This window comes from Cornus florida, unplaced genomic scaffold (genome assembly GCF_030987335.1).
Source record: "Cornus florida cultivar Cherokee Brave unplaced genomic scaffold, ASM3098733v1 CherokeeBrave_3.0.0_Hap2_Chr03, whole genome shotgun sequence".
In the NCBI taxonomy this organism is placed as follows: Eukaryota; Viridiplantae; Streptophyta; class Magnoliopsida; order Cornales; family Cornaceae; genus Cornus; species Cornus florida.
Window position 1 is genome coordinate 11,932,349 of NW_026775573.1, and position 15,015 is coordinate 11,947,363.

A 15,015-nucleotide genomic window follows, 5' to 3' on the forward strand; every position below is an offset into this window, starting at 1 on the left:
TGTTGCAACTTCGCTCCATTAATGTAGTTAATGAACTTGCATCCTTACATTGGAATGATTTAATTGTTTAAGAGTTATGAAACAAATAATCGAATCATTAGTCTTATACGTGTGGTATATTCACATGCCATTATAGTTGAAACTTAGGGCATGACTTGTGTGTTCCAAAATCTTGGTTGTGCATGGAATCTGGTTAAGGCATTTCTTGTATCTTGATGCTATCTTGACTTGCACAACTTGTTGATTTTGGAACTTGGGATATCAATTAAGAATTGACATGGCTCGGACTTGGTTTTAGTACGGGGGAATGTCCCTCTACAACTATAGTCCGCACTAGGGGAAGGTACCCATGGGTTAGTAGCCCTAAAGTGATCCCAAGAGTACGGTTTTAATCCGGGCGATATCCGAGTTTCCACATTGGTTGATTTCACTCTTTAAATTTCAAGTTACTATTCTTTGAAGATTTAAACTTGTCGTGTTATGTGAAATGCTCCAATATTGTTTCATTGTATAGATTTTATGCTTCATCCATGGTTTCACTCCTTAAATTTCAAGTGTTGTGTTCCTTGAAGATTTAAGACCCATTTTGTGTTATATAGAATATAGAATGTTCCATCCTTGTTTATTTGCATAGATATTATGCCTTGTCCTTGATTTCGTGTATTATTCCTATCGTGCTAATTGGGATATTCCAATCTTGTTTACTTGTATAGATATTATGCTTTGTTCTTGATTTCTTGTATAACTCTTATCGTGTTAACTGGAATGTTCCATTCTTGTTTAATCGCATAGATATTATGAATTATCCTTGACTTCACGCCTTGTCCTTGTCGTGTTAATTGAATTGCTTCAATCTTGTTAATTTTCTTAGTTATCTCGTTTCATGTTACTTTATGCTATCGTGACTTAGGAATGATCCAATACATGTAACTTGACTTAGATTTTAGGTGGCATAGACCACATGTAATGATTTATATCGACATGCAAAATACTTAAACCCTTAGATTTCAAGTGTTATCTCCTGAAGATCTAAAAACCTTATTGTGTTATATGGAGTATTTCTTACCTTGTTTAATTGCATAGACATTATGCTTACTTTGTGTATTTGAATCTCATTTAGCATACTTGAAACTGTGCACTTGCTTCTTGTATACTGAATTCTATCTAGTATACTCGTGTCTTGTAGACTTACCTCTTGTGTTTCCAATCTTGTTAGTATACCCGTGTTTTTGTATACTTACCTTACATGTTTTCATCCCCGTTTAGTACACTTGTAACCGGTATGCTTGTATGTCATGTATCTCATTTCAATTGCATGAGTAGCTTAGGATGCTCCCTGTGTCTAACCTTTGACATAGACATTAGGTGGCATGGCCCTTTTGAATTGTTTCAAGTTAATGTAAAAATCTCTAAAGAAATCGAGTCGATACATGCTCATCCTCTACGAGTAAACTTGTTTACTTACCCCGAAGTTACTGGGGGTTTTGTTCAAGTACAAAGACTTGGTTCATGATGTTCATCATTACTTGGATGATTGTAAACTTGAAGGTTTTAAATTCCTGTAAAGGTTGGCTTGAAATGTTACTTGTAGCTTTTTCTGTAAAAATGTGTATATTTGATTCCATGTATGTAATGTGTACATAAGTACACTCTTCACAATGTATTTGACATGTATGAGATGAGGCCGGAGGCCAATGACATGTAAATTGTATTCTTTGTAACTTTTAACTTCATGAAATATTGTGAAATTATTGAAAAATCTCAAATCATTGCTTCACCATGTTTGCATCGGGTGTGGGAATTCCATTTTCATTCTTTCATAGGGTCTCATTAATCATGTATGAAGTGTGGCCAAGGGCAAAATGGTCATTTGACTCCATTTTATATTTTTGGATTTCATGTTTTCCATTTCAAGTTCATTTTAGCCTTTTTGGCCGTTGGGGGGGTCGGATTTTGCATTGGTGGTATTTTTAAGCCATGCACCATTGTCACACATCCTAATAGGTAAGTTACATTTGCGTGCATGATCGTTTTCAAGAAAAACCTCATCGTTGGTGATTTGAGCTTCCTAGGGACTCATTTTGTATTTTTATTGCATAATCCGGTTTAAGGGTATTTTGGGTATTTCATTTAAAAAATAAATTCCAGTCTTGATATGGTCACCTAGAAAACATGATTTTAGGGGGGGTTTTTTCTTCGTGTTTTTCCAGAAAATGTTGTCTTGGTATCGGAATTCTATCATAAAGTTCAGCTTTCTGTTTTGCATTTAGCAACTTTTTGGACCCTCCTGACCTGATTTCATGGAGGGGCATTTTGGATATTTTACAGTGAGTTTTTTTTTTTTTTTTTTTTTTTTTCCTCTTTTGCTGTCATGTAGAAAACTCGATTTTGAGGGGGGTTTCTTCTTTGTGTTTTTTCAAAAAACGTCATCTCGGACACGAAAACCCCATTTCAAATTCAATTTTCTGGTAAGAAACTTTTTACTTGCTGTCAACCTCATCTAATCGATTAGATGAGCCATCTAATCGATTAGATGGTCTTCCGTGGGATTTCCAGTATTTTGTTTTGGCATCTAATCGGTTAGATGGATCATTTAATCGATTAGATGGTCCTGATTTGCATCGTTTGACCATTTTTCTTCATTTGATCATAACTTTGTCATCCGGACACCAAATTAAGTGAACTTTTTTTTAAACTTGATTATTTTTTCATCTTTATCCAACGGTATGCTCAGTTGCACCCAGATATTCATGGATAATTACCAGTTTACCCTTTTTGCCTTAAGTGCTCATTTTTCTTCGTCTTGTCATTTCTCTTTCGTCCGGACTTCGTATCTTGTGATTCTTGAGTCCATCTTGATTAATTTCTCATTGTATTTCCAATAGTGTGCTTGGTAGCACCCACTCTCATGTTGGAAATGACCATTTTTCCCCTAGGTTCATTCTTGTCCATTTTTGAAACGCCGCTTCTGTATTTGTTTTCCTTGGGTTTCATGACCTCATTGAGAGTCACATTGGTGTCTTAGAGACGTGTTGTATCTCTAGAAACCATTGTTCGATGTTTTGTTTTCGCATCTTGTATCTGGTTCAGGTCATCACAGGATGTAATACCCCTAATTTTAAAAGGATAGTCTCGGCATTTTAATTATTGTTTTTATTATATTTTTGTGTGACTATTTGCTTTTTTGGTAATTGTTTAGTTGTTTTAATTAATTATTTGATTTCATAGTTTAAATATGTGTTTAAATTGCATTAATTGATTGCTTGTTTTTTGTAACTGAATTGTTTTATTTAATTGTCTTTTGTATTTTTTTTAATTAGATTACTTTAGTGATTATAAATTATAGTGTGTAAATTAGTTTAATTAAATATGCTATGAGATTTATTTGTGTAATTAGATTAAATTAGTAACAATGATAATGTATTAAATTAACTTAGTAACAGGTGTTTTATTAAACACTAGGCTCTAAGAAGGTTCGTATATGTAGCAGACGTATATTACAACTTAGGTTGCTCTATGGGCCGACTAGGATTGGAATTAGGGCTTTGTCTCTAATTATGCATGGACTAGGGTTATTGTTATAAGCCTATAAATATAAACATCACGTTGGTTTAGGGTTTTGGGAAAACAGAGTGTTAGTTCATAAAACAGAGGGTTGAGAGCGGAGGCACCGTAAGGGTTGTCAAGGAGAATGACAGAGAGGACCAAGGGAGTGTGGTGGTGGACTAAACTAGAACCAATGGAGGCTAGATAGTATTTCAGTGTTGCCGGAAACGTGGACACGACGCTGGGATTTCATAACTGAAATTACAGGCAAGTTTTTTTCTTTTTCTTTCCCTTGGCCTGTATTCTGTGCACCTAGATATGCTCTAGGGTTTTAATGGATCAATAACTGAATCGTGCATGCTTTTTATATGTTAAATTAATCATATGTATGCTTTGCATTAGTTCTGTGATGGTTTCTGCAAGTTGTGTTACATTATTTGGTTTCTTAAGCATGTTTTAATCGGTAAGTGTTAAAGGAGTTTAGTAATTTGGTCTGAATAATGAACTTGGATGCTACTAGATATACTTAAGACCCTTAGGTTTAGTTTTACCAAGAACAGAAGGGGTGGAAACGGCTGGAGACGAAGCAGAAGGCCGGAGGAGGTTCTGGTTTTTTTTTTTTAAGATTGAGCCTGCTCTTTTTTTTTTTTTTTTTTTTTTTTTTTTTTTGAGCCTGCTCAAAGTGTTTGGAGCCAACTCTTTTTTTTTTTAATTGAGCCTACTTAATGTGTTTGGAGCAGGCTCTTTTTTTTTTTTAATTGGGCCTGCTCAATGTTTGTTTGGAGCCTGCTCTATGAGTTTAAGAGCAGACTCCCTTATATTCGTGAAATCTGGACTTTTGGGCACTGTTTGGGACGAATTTGGTATTCTGAAATATTTGTGGGAATGTACTTAGGGTTTTAAATGAAATTTCATGGATTATTAAAACATCATATGGCATAAATTATACCCGTAGGCTAATGGATGGAACAGTAGAAAAGTATACAACTTTGCATGCTGTTAACGGTTGGAGGGAAATTAATCGCTTAGTTTAATTCGGCGAATTAATGGATTATAGCATGAGTTTAAATCTCATTTTAGATCCACAGTAAGGTTATTTATTTATCATATTTGACCTATGCATACTATGGATTTTAATTGTTGAAATATTTGTCTTTTTCTGCAAATTACATGAGTTAAGGATTGGATATAATTGCTGAAATATTATACACTATTCTGCAATTACTTGGATTATGGTTCTAGATTTAAATTGTTGTACTATTATTTATGGTCTGTAATTTACATGGTTTTGGACTTTAATTGATGAATTATTGTTTTAAATTCTGCCAATTATCTGGATGTTGTGGATTGTATGCACCGGTATGGGACGGTGGCATACTACGGATGGCTTAGCTTAGAATGCTAAGGCCTACCCTAATGGAATAAGGGAATGGATTGAAAAATTGAATCCTACTTATATTTAGGTCAAATCAACTGAATAAGTTGAGTGACCACCTGGATTAAATGTTGGTTGTAGTTAAGTCATATTAGCTGAATAAGTTGAGTGACTAACTGGATTATGAATCATAAGTCAGATCAATGAACAATTGAGTGACATACTCTGGTTTTGGATGGACTTTATATATATGATTATGGTACCACGATATGAGCTTGAGTCTCAGAGTCGATGGTTAGGGCGCGTATATGCAGTGGATGCGTAGCTGGCTATGATAGGTTGAGGTATACCCTGTTAGGCTTAGGTACTCATGCCCACTTAGGTGTGTTTTTCATGTTGCCTTCTATTTAGCTTGAAACCCCCTATATAGTCCAGTGAATGTCCTTAGTGTGGATATATATATATATATGGACTAGATAGATATTGTTGAGATATCTCGGGTGTATCTGCATATCGGGTCACTGTATGGATTACAGTTAGATTAGAACTTGTTCGTGGGCCTGACCCACTCTTATATTTTTCAGATAATGGATGGTTTCAGTCTTAGGGCTTGTTTAGCTGTGTAGAGGCGGTCATTCACTCTACCAATGACGTAGGATTTCATTCCATGTTTTAGACTTGGTTTTATTTCTGGTTATTTAGTTTCAGTTGGGATTTTATGTAGGGGTCCACTAGATGGATTCCCGAGTTGTACTCTTGGAGGTTTTGCAAGAATTGGATTATTTAATCTTTATTGGTTGAGGATTTTATTTAATCTTTATTGGTTGAGGATTTTTATAATTAGTATTTCTTTCAGCTTTATTATTTTATTTTCTTAGATCTATTTTTGTAATCTGTGTTTGATTTAAAATACTTTAATGGTTTGATATTTTCCTCGGGTTCGGGCCTAGGCCTGATCAACTCGTGTCTCGAATCCAAGGGGTATCACAGTTGGTATCAGAGCACTCCAGGTTCAAGGGTCTCTAGGATGTTTCGTATTAAGTCTTCCGCGTAGCGTTTTCTCTTGAATAGAGCTTAAGTTAGGATTCATCGTATTCCTTTACGGTTCGTTTAGAAAGTACTAATGTCAAGTTTATTCTGTAATTTCAGAATGTTTGGCACTAGAAAAAGGATGTGGTCCGCAATGAAAACAAAGAAAAACTCAAGGAAAAAAAAGGTACACTGACGATTCCCCTGCGAAGGTCGACTAAGAAGGCGAAATTAGATGCCAAGGAACTGGTTCCAATGGGTGTTACTTCGGAGTACAAGGCAAGGAAGGTTTCGGGTATGCGGGATTGGCCACCATATTGTGGACCTAATACAACTTCGGTGGTGCTCGAAGCTGAGCCAAGCAGAGAGGAAGACCCCGAAGAAGATCGGGATGAAGGAGATACCAGAGCATCCGAGATGGAGGGCACCGGAGTTCAAGGATGACTGCTCTTTTAAGAGTACTTTTAATTACTGGTAGTAGAGGAGGTATTAGTAAAAGTTTAGTACGGATTTAATCATGTACACTAGGATTATGTTAAAGAATATTTACAATTATTCGTTTGACAGTTTATGGGTTAGAAAAGTTCTTAATAAAGTGAACTAGCGGTTTTGGCTATCTTTATTGGGTTTTGAGATAGCATTTTTGTGATATATACACATGTGGTTTTATTAGACTATATTGGGATGTGTATGCTGCGTTGATAGATGAATATCACAATAGAGTGATTAGGTTTGAACGGGCAAACAAATATTTGCTTGTAGGTACGTTGTGTTGAGACAGGATGATTACCAAGGAGTTAATAAAAGAATTGGTATAAATTAATATGGTAGGTTTGGTTTAGAAGGACGAATTCCTAGAATAGAACGATAATCTATAAATGGGAAGATTGCAGAGTATTTTGTTTACTTTATGTGTTTTGCTCTACGGAGTATTCAAAAACATGGGTTTTTCATAGATTGGTTAGTGACACATATATGCAATAGCCCTCGGGATATTTTTACACTATTAAGCAATACTGCCACTTTTCATGAGAGTGATGGGCCTGTGACACTAGATATGGGTAGACTCAGATTTCTAGCCAATCTTTTGGTTCTGGACATGCACACTTATGACGTGATACTTGGGATGGATTGGTTATCACTACCATACTCAAGTTATTTATTTTGGATGGGTCTATTGTGTTCACCATACCTGGTTAGGATATTTATGTAGTCGCTATGCCACATTCTAACGGGGTTACTAGCACTTATTTGTTTCATATGGAGGAGGAAACAGAGGAAGGGATTACTGTAACTTTGGATAGCATACCAAATGTACAGGATTTCCTGGATGTTTTTCAGGAGATTCCAGGGTTGCCACCTAGTCGCGAGATTGACTTTGTGATTGACTTAGCTTCAGGCACTACGCCTATTACTAGGGCACTGTATAGGATGGCACCAGTAGAGATGCGAGAGCTGAGGGATCAAATTCAGCAATTACTCAGCCAGGGTTTTATTCGCAGGAGTAATTCACCCTGGGGAGCACCGGTTTTGTTTGTGAAGAAGAAGGATAGTTCAATTCACCTGTGTATAGATTACAGGGAGTTGAACAAGGTTACTATTCAGAATAAGTATCCTTTGCCCAGGATTGATGATCTTTTTGATCAATTGAAGGGTGCTACATATTTCTCTAAGATTGATCTACGTTCTGGATATCATCAACTTCGGGTTCGGGAGTAGGATGTTCCGAGGACAGTGTTTCTCACTAGATATGGATCTTATGAGTTTCGGGTGATGCCGTTCGGGTTGACTAATGCACCAACGGTCTCTATGGATTTAATGAACAGAGTCTTCAGGGCTTATTTGGATCAGTTTGTCATTGTTTTCATTAATGATATCTTGATCTATTCTAGGTCTGAGGACGATCATGCTAGACATTTACGGATTGTGTTGCAGACGCTTCGTAAACACCAGTTATATGGCAAGTTCGAGAAATGTGAATTTTTGCAGCGGGAGGTGAAGTTTTTGGGTTACGTGGTATTAGAAAGAGGAATAGCGGTGGATCCGGCCAAGTTTTCAGTAGTGGTTGAGTGGGGACAGCCTACTTCACCTACCGAGATTCGGAGTTTCCTCGGATTGGCAGGATATTATCGTAGGTTCATCCAGGGGTTTTCCAAGATAGCGGAACCACTCACTCATCTGACCAAAAAGGGTGTACGGTTTGTGTGGGATGAACACTATCAGCGAGCTTTTGATGAGCTAAAGACTAAGTTGACTTCTGCACCGATTCTGTCTACTCCACAGAGCGGGATAGAGTATCTAGTTTACACCGATGCTTCTTTGCAAGGTCGTGGATGTGTTTTGATGCAGGAGGAGTGACCGATTTCGTATGGATCTCATAAGCTTAAGCCTCACGAGCTTAATTATCCAACACATGATTTGGAGTTGGCAGCTGTGGTCTTTGCCGTACGTATTTAGAGGCATTATCTGTTGGGCGAGTCCTTCATGTTGTGACTCGGGTTTTGATTCAACTTGGTGGGTCAGCGATGAACCAAAGATTGACCCGTTAACGGGTCTAGATGTGGAAGCAAGAAACAAAACAATGGTCTCCTAAGGCATACCACACCTCTAAGACACTAAGATGATCCTCCATGAGGTCACGAAACCCAAGGAAAATAACCGGAAGTGGAGACTAGGATGAGAAGGTCAAATGATACCTTATGCCACCAATGACACCTAAGAGGACAATATCTAGTTCAAACTAGATCACGTACGCCATTAAATGGCTTAAACAAGATGAACAAGGTCAAGTGAGAGCGAATGAAACAAGGTTAACCTGTCTAGGCAACAAACCAAACAAACTCACAAGGTAGCTCTATTTCGGTCGGCCGAAATGGAGCATCGGTCTGCCGAAATGAACTAGGAGGAAAGAGAAGGATGAGCTCCCAGTTCGGTTGATTAAAGTGACAAACCGATCGGCCAGTTTGAGGCTCGAGATGAAAGATGGTGCTTCGGTAGACCGAAGTAGAGAACCGGTTGACCGAAATAAGCCTCTATAGTGAAAAAGGCTACTGGAGTTGGAGTTTTTGCTAAACAATTGAAATCCAAAGGGATTCGGTCGATCGAAACAAGCCACCAATCGACCAAAACAAGTCGAAAATGTGCATATGAACCTGTTATGCACTTGAAATGAAGAAAAGACTCTAACTCTTATTTGAAACCCCTATGGCATGATCAATTTACATTATATACTAATGTGTGATGATGTGAACGTACACGCAAGTGTAATATGACATTTTAAACATGTTACAATGGCCTACGGCCTCATTACATTTCATCTACAAGATTTGACATACCAAACCTCTAAAGTTGATAAAAATTACATTTCAAAACAAAATGTGGTTCCAAATGAGTACAAGTGCAATTATAAACATGTTTGGCCCTTGGCCTTATATTATACATGTTGAATACAATGAAAAGAGTGTACTTATGTACACATTACATAAATGGAATCAAAGAATACAGTTTGATACATAAGGCTACCAAATGATATTTTATGCTGACACTTGCATGAAATGGAAACTCGAAGCTACAAGCAATCCCAATGAAAGATAAGCTCACGAACCAAGTCTTCATACCTGAACAAATCCCCCAGTAACTTTGCGGTGAGTAAACAAGTTTACTCGTAGAAAATGAGCATGCATCGCCTCAATTTCTTTAGAGATTTTTAGACTACATGGAACAGTTCAAAATGGTCATACCACCTATCGTCTATGTCAAAGGTGAGACTCAGGGAGCATCCTAAGCTACCTTAGAGTGTAAACAACAAGAATCATGATATATATACATATATGAAATGAATCAGGGTTGGGATAATCCAAAGAACATGACAAGTTTATAATTGAACATGAATCACATTATTAATGTAATTTAACAAGATTAGAATGATCCAATTAACACGACAAGAAGGATACTTGAAGGATGTTAGAGCATAGATTAACATGGATTACATTATCAATACAATTAAACAAGGTTTGGAATAATCCATACAACATGACAATAGGATACTAAATATACAAGGACCACATTATCAATGCAATGAATATGATTGGGACATACCAATTAACACGAAAAAAAGAATACTCGGATACAAGTTAACAAGAGTTACATTATCAATGCAATTAACATGATTGGAATATTTCAATTGACATGACAAGAGAAATGTGTGAAATCAAGATCATGGCATAATATCTATGCAAGTGAACAAGATTGGAACATTCCAATTAGCAAGACAAGAGTAATCCATGAAATCAAGAATAATACAAAATATCTATGCAATTTAACATAATTGGAGCATTCCAATTTAACAAGACAAGAAGTATACATAGACATGAGTCTACTAGAATTACATTGTCAATGCAATTAACATGATTGGAGCATTCCAATTAACACGATGGGTGTAATACACGAAATCAAGAACAAGGCATAATATCTATGCAATTAAACAAGATTGGAGCATTTCACATAAACGAAAAGTTTAAATCTTCAAGGAATAGCAACTTGAAATTTAAAGAGTGAAATCAACTATTGTAAAAAACTCGGATATTGCCTGGATTAAAACCGTACTCTTGAGATCACTTTAGGACTACTAACCCATGGGTACCTTTCCCCTAGTGCGCACTATAGTGTATGAGGACATTCCCTCGTACTAGAACCAAGTCCTAGCCATGTCAACTCTTGATTGATATCCCAATTCCCAAAATCAACAAGTTGTGCAAACCAAGATAGTATCAAAATACAAGAAATGCATTAGCCACGTTTCATGCACAACCAAGACTTTAGAACACATAAGTCATGCCCTAAGTTCATCAACTATCATGGCATGTGAAATGTCAAGAAATCATAGTGTGCATCTATATAGATTACAACCAAAATATATAGCACAAGGAATCCATTGAAGTAAACATACCACAAGTATAAGATACATGATTCAATTACTCACTAAACAACACGTGTAATTAAACCATTCTAAGACAAATGTGCATGTTCATTAAGTACATTAATGAAACCTAGATACAAGGAGTCACGATGCTTGACAAAAAGATGAAGGTACATAAAATACAAGTCCGATTTATAAGTTAACACGAGTTCAATATTAAAGCATGATTAACGCGATGGAAGCATATAAGGAAGTTTAATATACTTAAAGGATTAAATTGTCAAGATAACAAGACAAGTCAAGGATCATGTCTAGGACAAGTTCAATATCAAATTACATATTCATTTCATACAAGACACGACCATGTGAATCAAGTTCCATACAAAGGAAATAATTAAATATAAGTTTCAAAACATATCCGATTATTCTCAATTTGATACACATGAAAGAACTTGTCAAGGAAAATATGAATACAAGGTTAGAAACTTAATCTAGTCCATGGAATCATTGAATGGATTTTAATTAATCATGTTAATTAAAATCTCTAGATTTTGAAACTCATCCAATTAATCTCAAATTAATGTATGTTATACAATGGTCGGTGGTTTTTCTCGCGTGAATGCGCGGTGGCGCACCACAACAAGCTTAAGAGTGTGCGATTTAGGCGGGGCCAAGTTTTACATTTATAGAAGCCACTACCACCTTTCACAAAAAATATAGCAAGGGCAAGTAGGGATCTTCCAAAGGGTTTAATGTCGTATTTTGTTGTGAAACCAAGATTAGGGCTAGTAGGTCGAATGATTAAAATGGTGGTTGGTTGTTGAATTACACTAAGATACAATTTAAACTAAGTAAAAACAATATAATGCAATTAAGAGTAAGTAAGCGAGAGAGAGGTCTTAGGGTTTAGAGATCACCACTAAACATAGCTTTTCTACACCCTTAACAAGTGATTAATGAGGGAAATATGTGTTGCAACATTTGTGTGTGTGTGTTTGGTTGATTCAATTAGCAAGGATGACCAATTAAGTATATATTGTCTAAGCAACATGGTGAAAAGCACAATATATCAAAGTAAGTCATTAATCCTTTCATTAAGCTCACAATCCAAACATACCACAAGGATAGAGACATATGATACTTGCATTCAAAAGCATGGAACATCAAACAACAAGCATGGATTGTCCTCCCATCTAACAACTACACTACAACTACACTATAATTAAGCTACTAGCATGAAATTAAACTAAGGAAGAGGCACAATCCATCAAGAAATAAGTATGAACCATCAAGCAAATGACAAAAGCATTCCATTAAGCACTATGTCTTGACAATCTCTAGATCTATAGCATCAAGAGTGGACCTTTTATTAAAGCTTTATTGATCTAGGTGCACTTATTCTTTTCACTCGATTTTTTTTTCTTTCTAATCCTAAGGATTAAAGATGGAAGCATGGTGCAATGTGTTAATCTATTAAGCTTTCTAGCGATTCATGAGATCGAGCGTTAGGTCAATGACTCCCAAACCAGATAGCTTTAGGGCACTAGGTGTTTAAACACCCCTACGGACTTACAAGTTCAAATCAACTAGGCTACAAATCAAGACAACCTCCATCTAATCATTTCCTACTTCTCACCTTGTAGGAGAAGTCCTCACTTTTTATTGCTTTTGTAACTTTTTCTTTTTTATTTTTTTATTTTTTTTTATTAACCTAAAGTTTGGGCCTTCCACCTTTCGGCGCGAGAAGTTCAATGCTTGATGAGGCTAGAATCCTGGCTACTCAATGAAAAGGGGTTGTTATCCACCTTTATTAAAATTAAAGCTTTCAATGCACTACTAGCTCAATTGGGATATAACCAATTCAATAATCAATAAAACATGTACCCACAAATGAATGCTAGTGTGCGCCGGTGCTAGTGTAGAATCCTAGAATGAATCTCAAAACAATCACAAAATCAGGATGATGTGGACCACAAATGTAAGCAAGATATCAATCTTTCGAAAAATTTACTCCTAAATGGCATCCACAAGGCATACAAGGAGTATTGGACTCTCAAGTCATGTAATTTTTAAATTTTAAGCAATATAGTCCTCAAAAGATCAAAATCATAGCTTGTCATGGACCAATCATAGATAATCCCTCAAATACACAAGTCATGCTTAAAATTTTGAATTTAAAGCAAACATTGCAAAATACACCATTACCCCTAAACTTAAATGGCACAGTGTCCTCAATGTGTAAGAGAACAAAGGAAAGAGTATACCAGTGCAACTAAGGCAAAGAATGGCTGGGACAGAAGTATCCAAAGTAGGTGGCATAGCCCCCCCAAACTTGGGATTAACTGTGGTCCTGAAAAGATGGCACTTGGATAAACTCATCAGATACCAAAAAGGGATAATCAGTACACAGTGGGCATGCAAGTGTAAATGGGATAATGAAATAAAGTAGGGAGAGAGGTATAAGGGTGGTCCTAAAAATTATGTAGCACTCTCTCTCACTGAAGTCACTGGGATGCACCTGATGGAGTCAAACAAATAGATATATCAATATAAGCATATGACATCCAAAACAAGCATATATAAACAGAAAAATAAAGTGCAGTACATCCAGTATCAGAGCCGACAGACACGGCTGCAATAATATATAACAGTATAAAAAATGTAGCAGATATCACAGATATAATGGAATAATGAAGAAAAGAGATCATGTAGATGAGGTGGGATGGGCAGGGCGTGGTCCGTGTATGTCTCTGGAAATGTCTCGCAGCGCCGCCATGACATCTGTACGTAAAGAAGAAATATCATCTCGGATGGAGACAGTGTCTGCTCGGATAAAGACTACAGCATCCTTAAGAGCCTGAATGCGTTCTCCAAAGCCAAATGTCTGTGTTGGAGCCTCAGGTGTGGATGGATCGGAAAAATAGTGATCTTGAGCATGCTCCTCAGCGAGAACGGGTGATCCAACTGGAGAGTGCTGCTCTGTATCCTCTGCAGGCTGCTCCAAGTCAATATCCATGTGTACAGCAGCTGGATCGACTGGTATATCGTCCGCTACTGGTGCATCTGCTGCTGCTACTAACTCTGCCTCCTCATCCTCCTCTGCTGTTATCACAGCATCCTCCTGAAGACTCTTAATAAGAGCATTGTAGCTCTTGTCCCAATCTTTCTTCTCAAAGGAAGAGGATCTTTTCTCAGGGTGCTCCTGTGGATGGAAAGGATAGCGCTGGTCTAGCAAGATCTAGGTAATGAGGTGGCCAAATGGGAGAAACTTAGCCCTTTTGGGCCGCTCTTTGCTAATGAGGTCATCATAGAGCTTCCTCATTAAGCTCCAGATGAGCGCAGGGATAGAAATCCAGTATCCTGTATAGAATGCATATAGAGCTGTCAAATAATCGCCTCTCCGCTGAATCTTGTGTCCGGCCATGAAGACGTTGCGGAACAAGACTGAGTCAAAGAACCACAAGTCATCTGGCAAATATGTACGGGTGGCGAAGGTTTCGCCATCGGTGTAGTGACCTGTAAGAAAAACTATCATGTCCTCATATGAAGGCCTGTATAGCTTGGGATATGTCTCCTGTAACTCTGAAGGGCAGTCATGTGGATAATGGCACGATCTGGATAATGTGTCCACAGTAATAGAAATCAGATGGCCATCAATAGAGGTCCTCAGCTCCGCCGTGTTACGCGGGGTAGGCCGGAGGTTCAGGAAAAACATCTGTATTAGCATCGGGTATACCGGGTATGTGACAGGGGCAAGAATGGCTGCAAGGCCTCTCCGTAGTATATCATCATATGCGGATCGGGTAAGAATGTATCTGAAGAAGAAGTCGATATCGAAGACTAACTCATGCGCCACCGCAAGGTGTGTATATCTACATAAAGGCTGGTTTAACTCCTCAACTGGCTGAGATGGTGGTGGAGATGGAGATGGTGTGGGCTCAGTGGGCTCCTCCTGTCTGTGAGAGGGCTCTACTGGCTCCTCTGTCCTAGGCCTGACTCGTCTCTGTGGGCCGTGTTGCCTTTTGGCAACAGTCTTGTATCAAGTCATGGTCTGCAAAATAAAAAGAAAACTCAGAAAGGAAGTCAGTGCCATATTAATAAATTTTAAAGTACAAAATAGAAGCATGCATGCCAAGTATAATAGGCA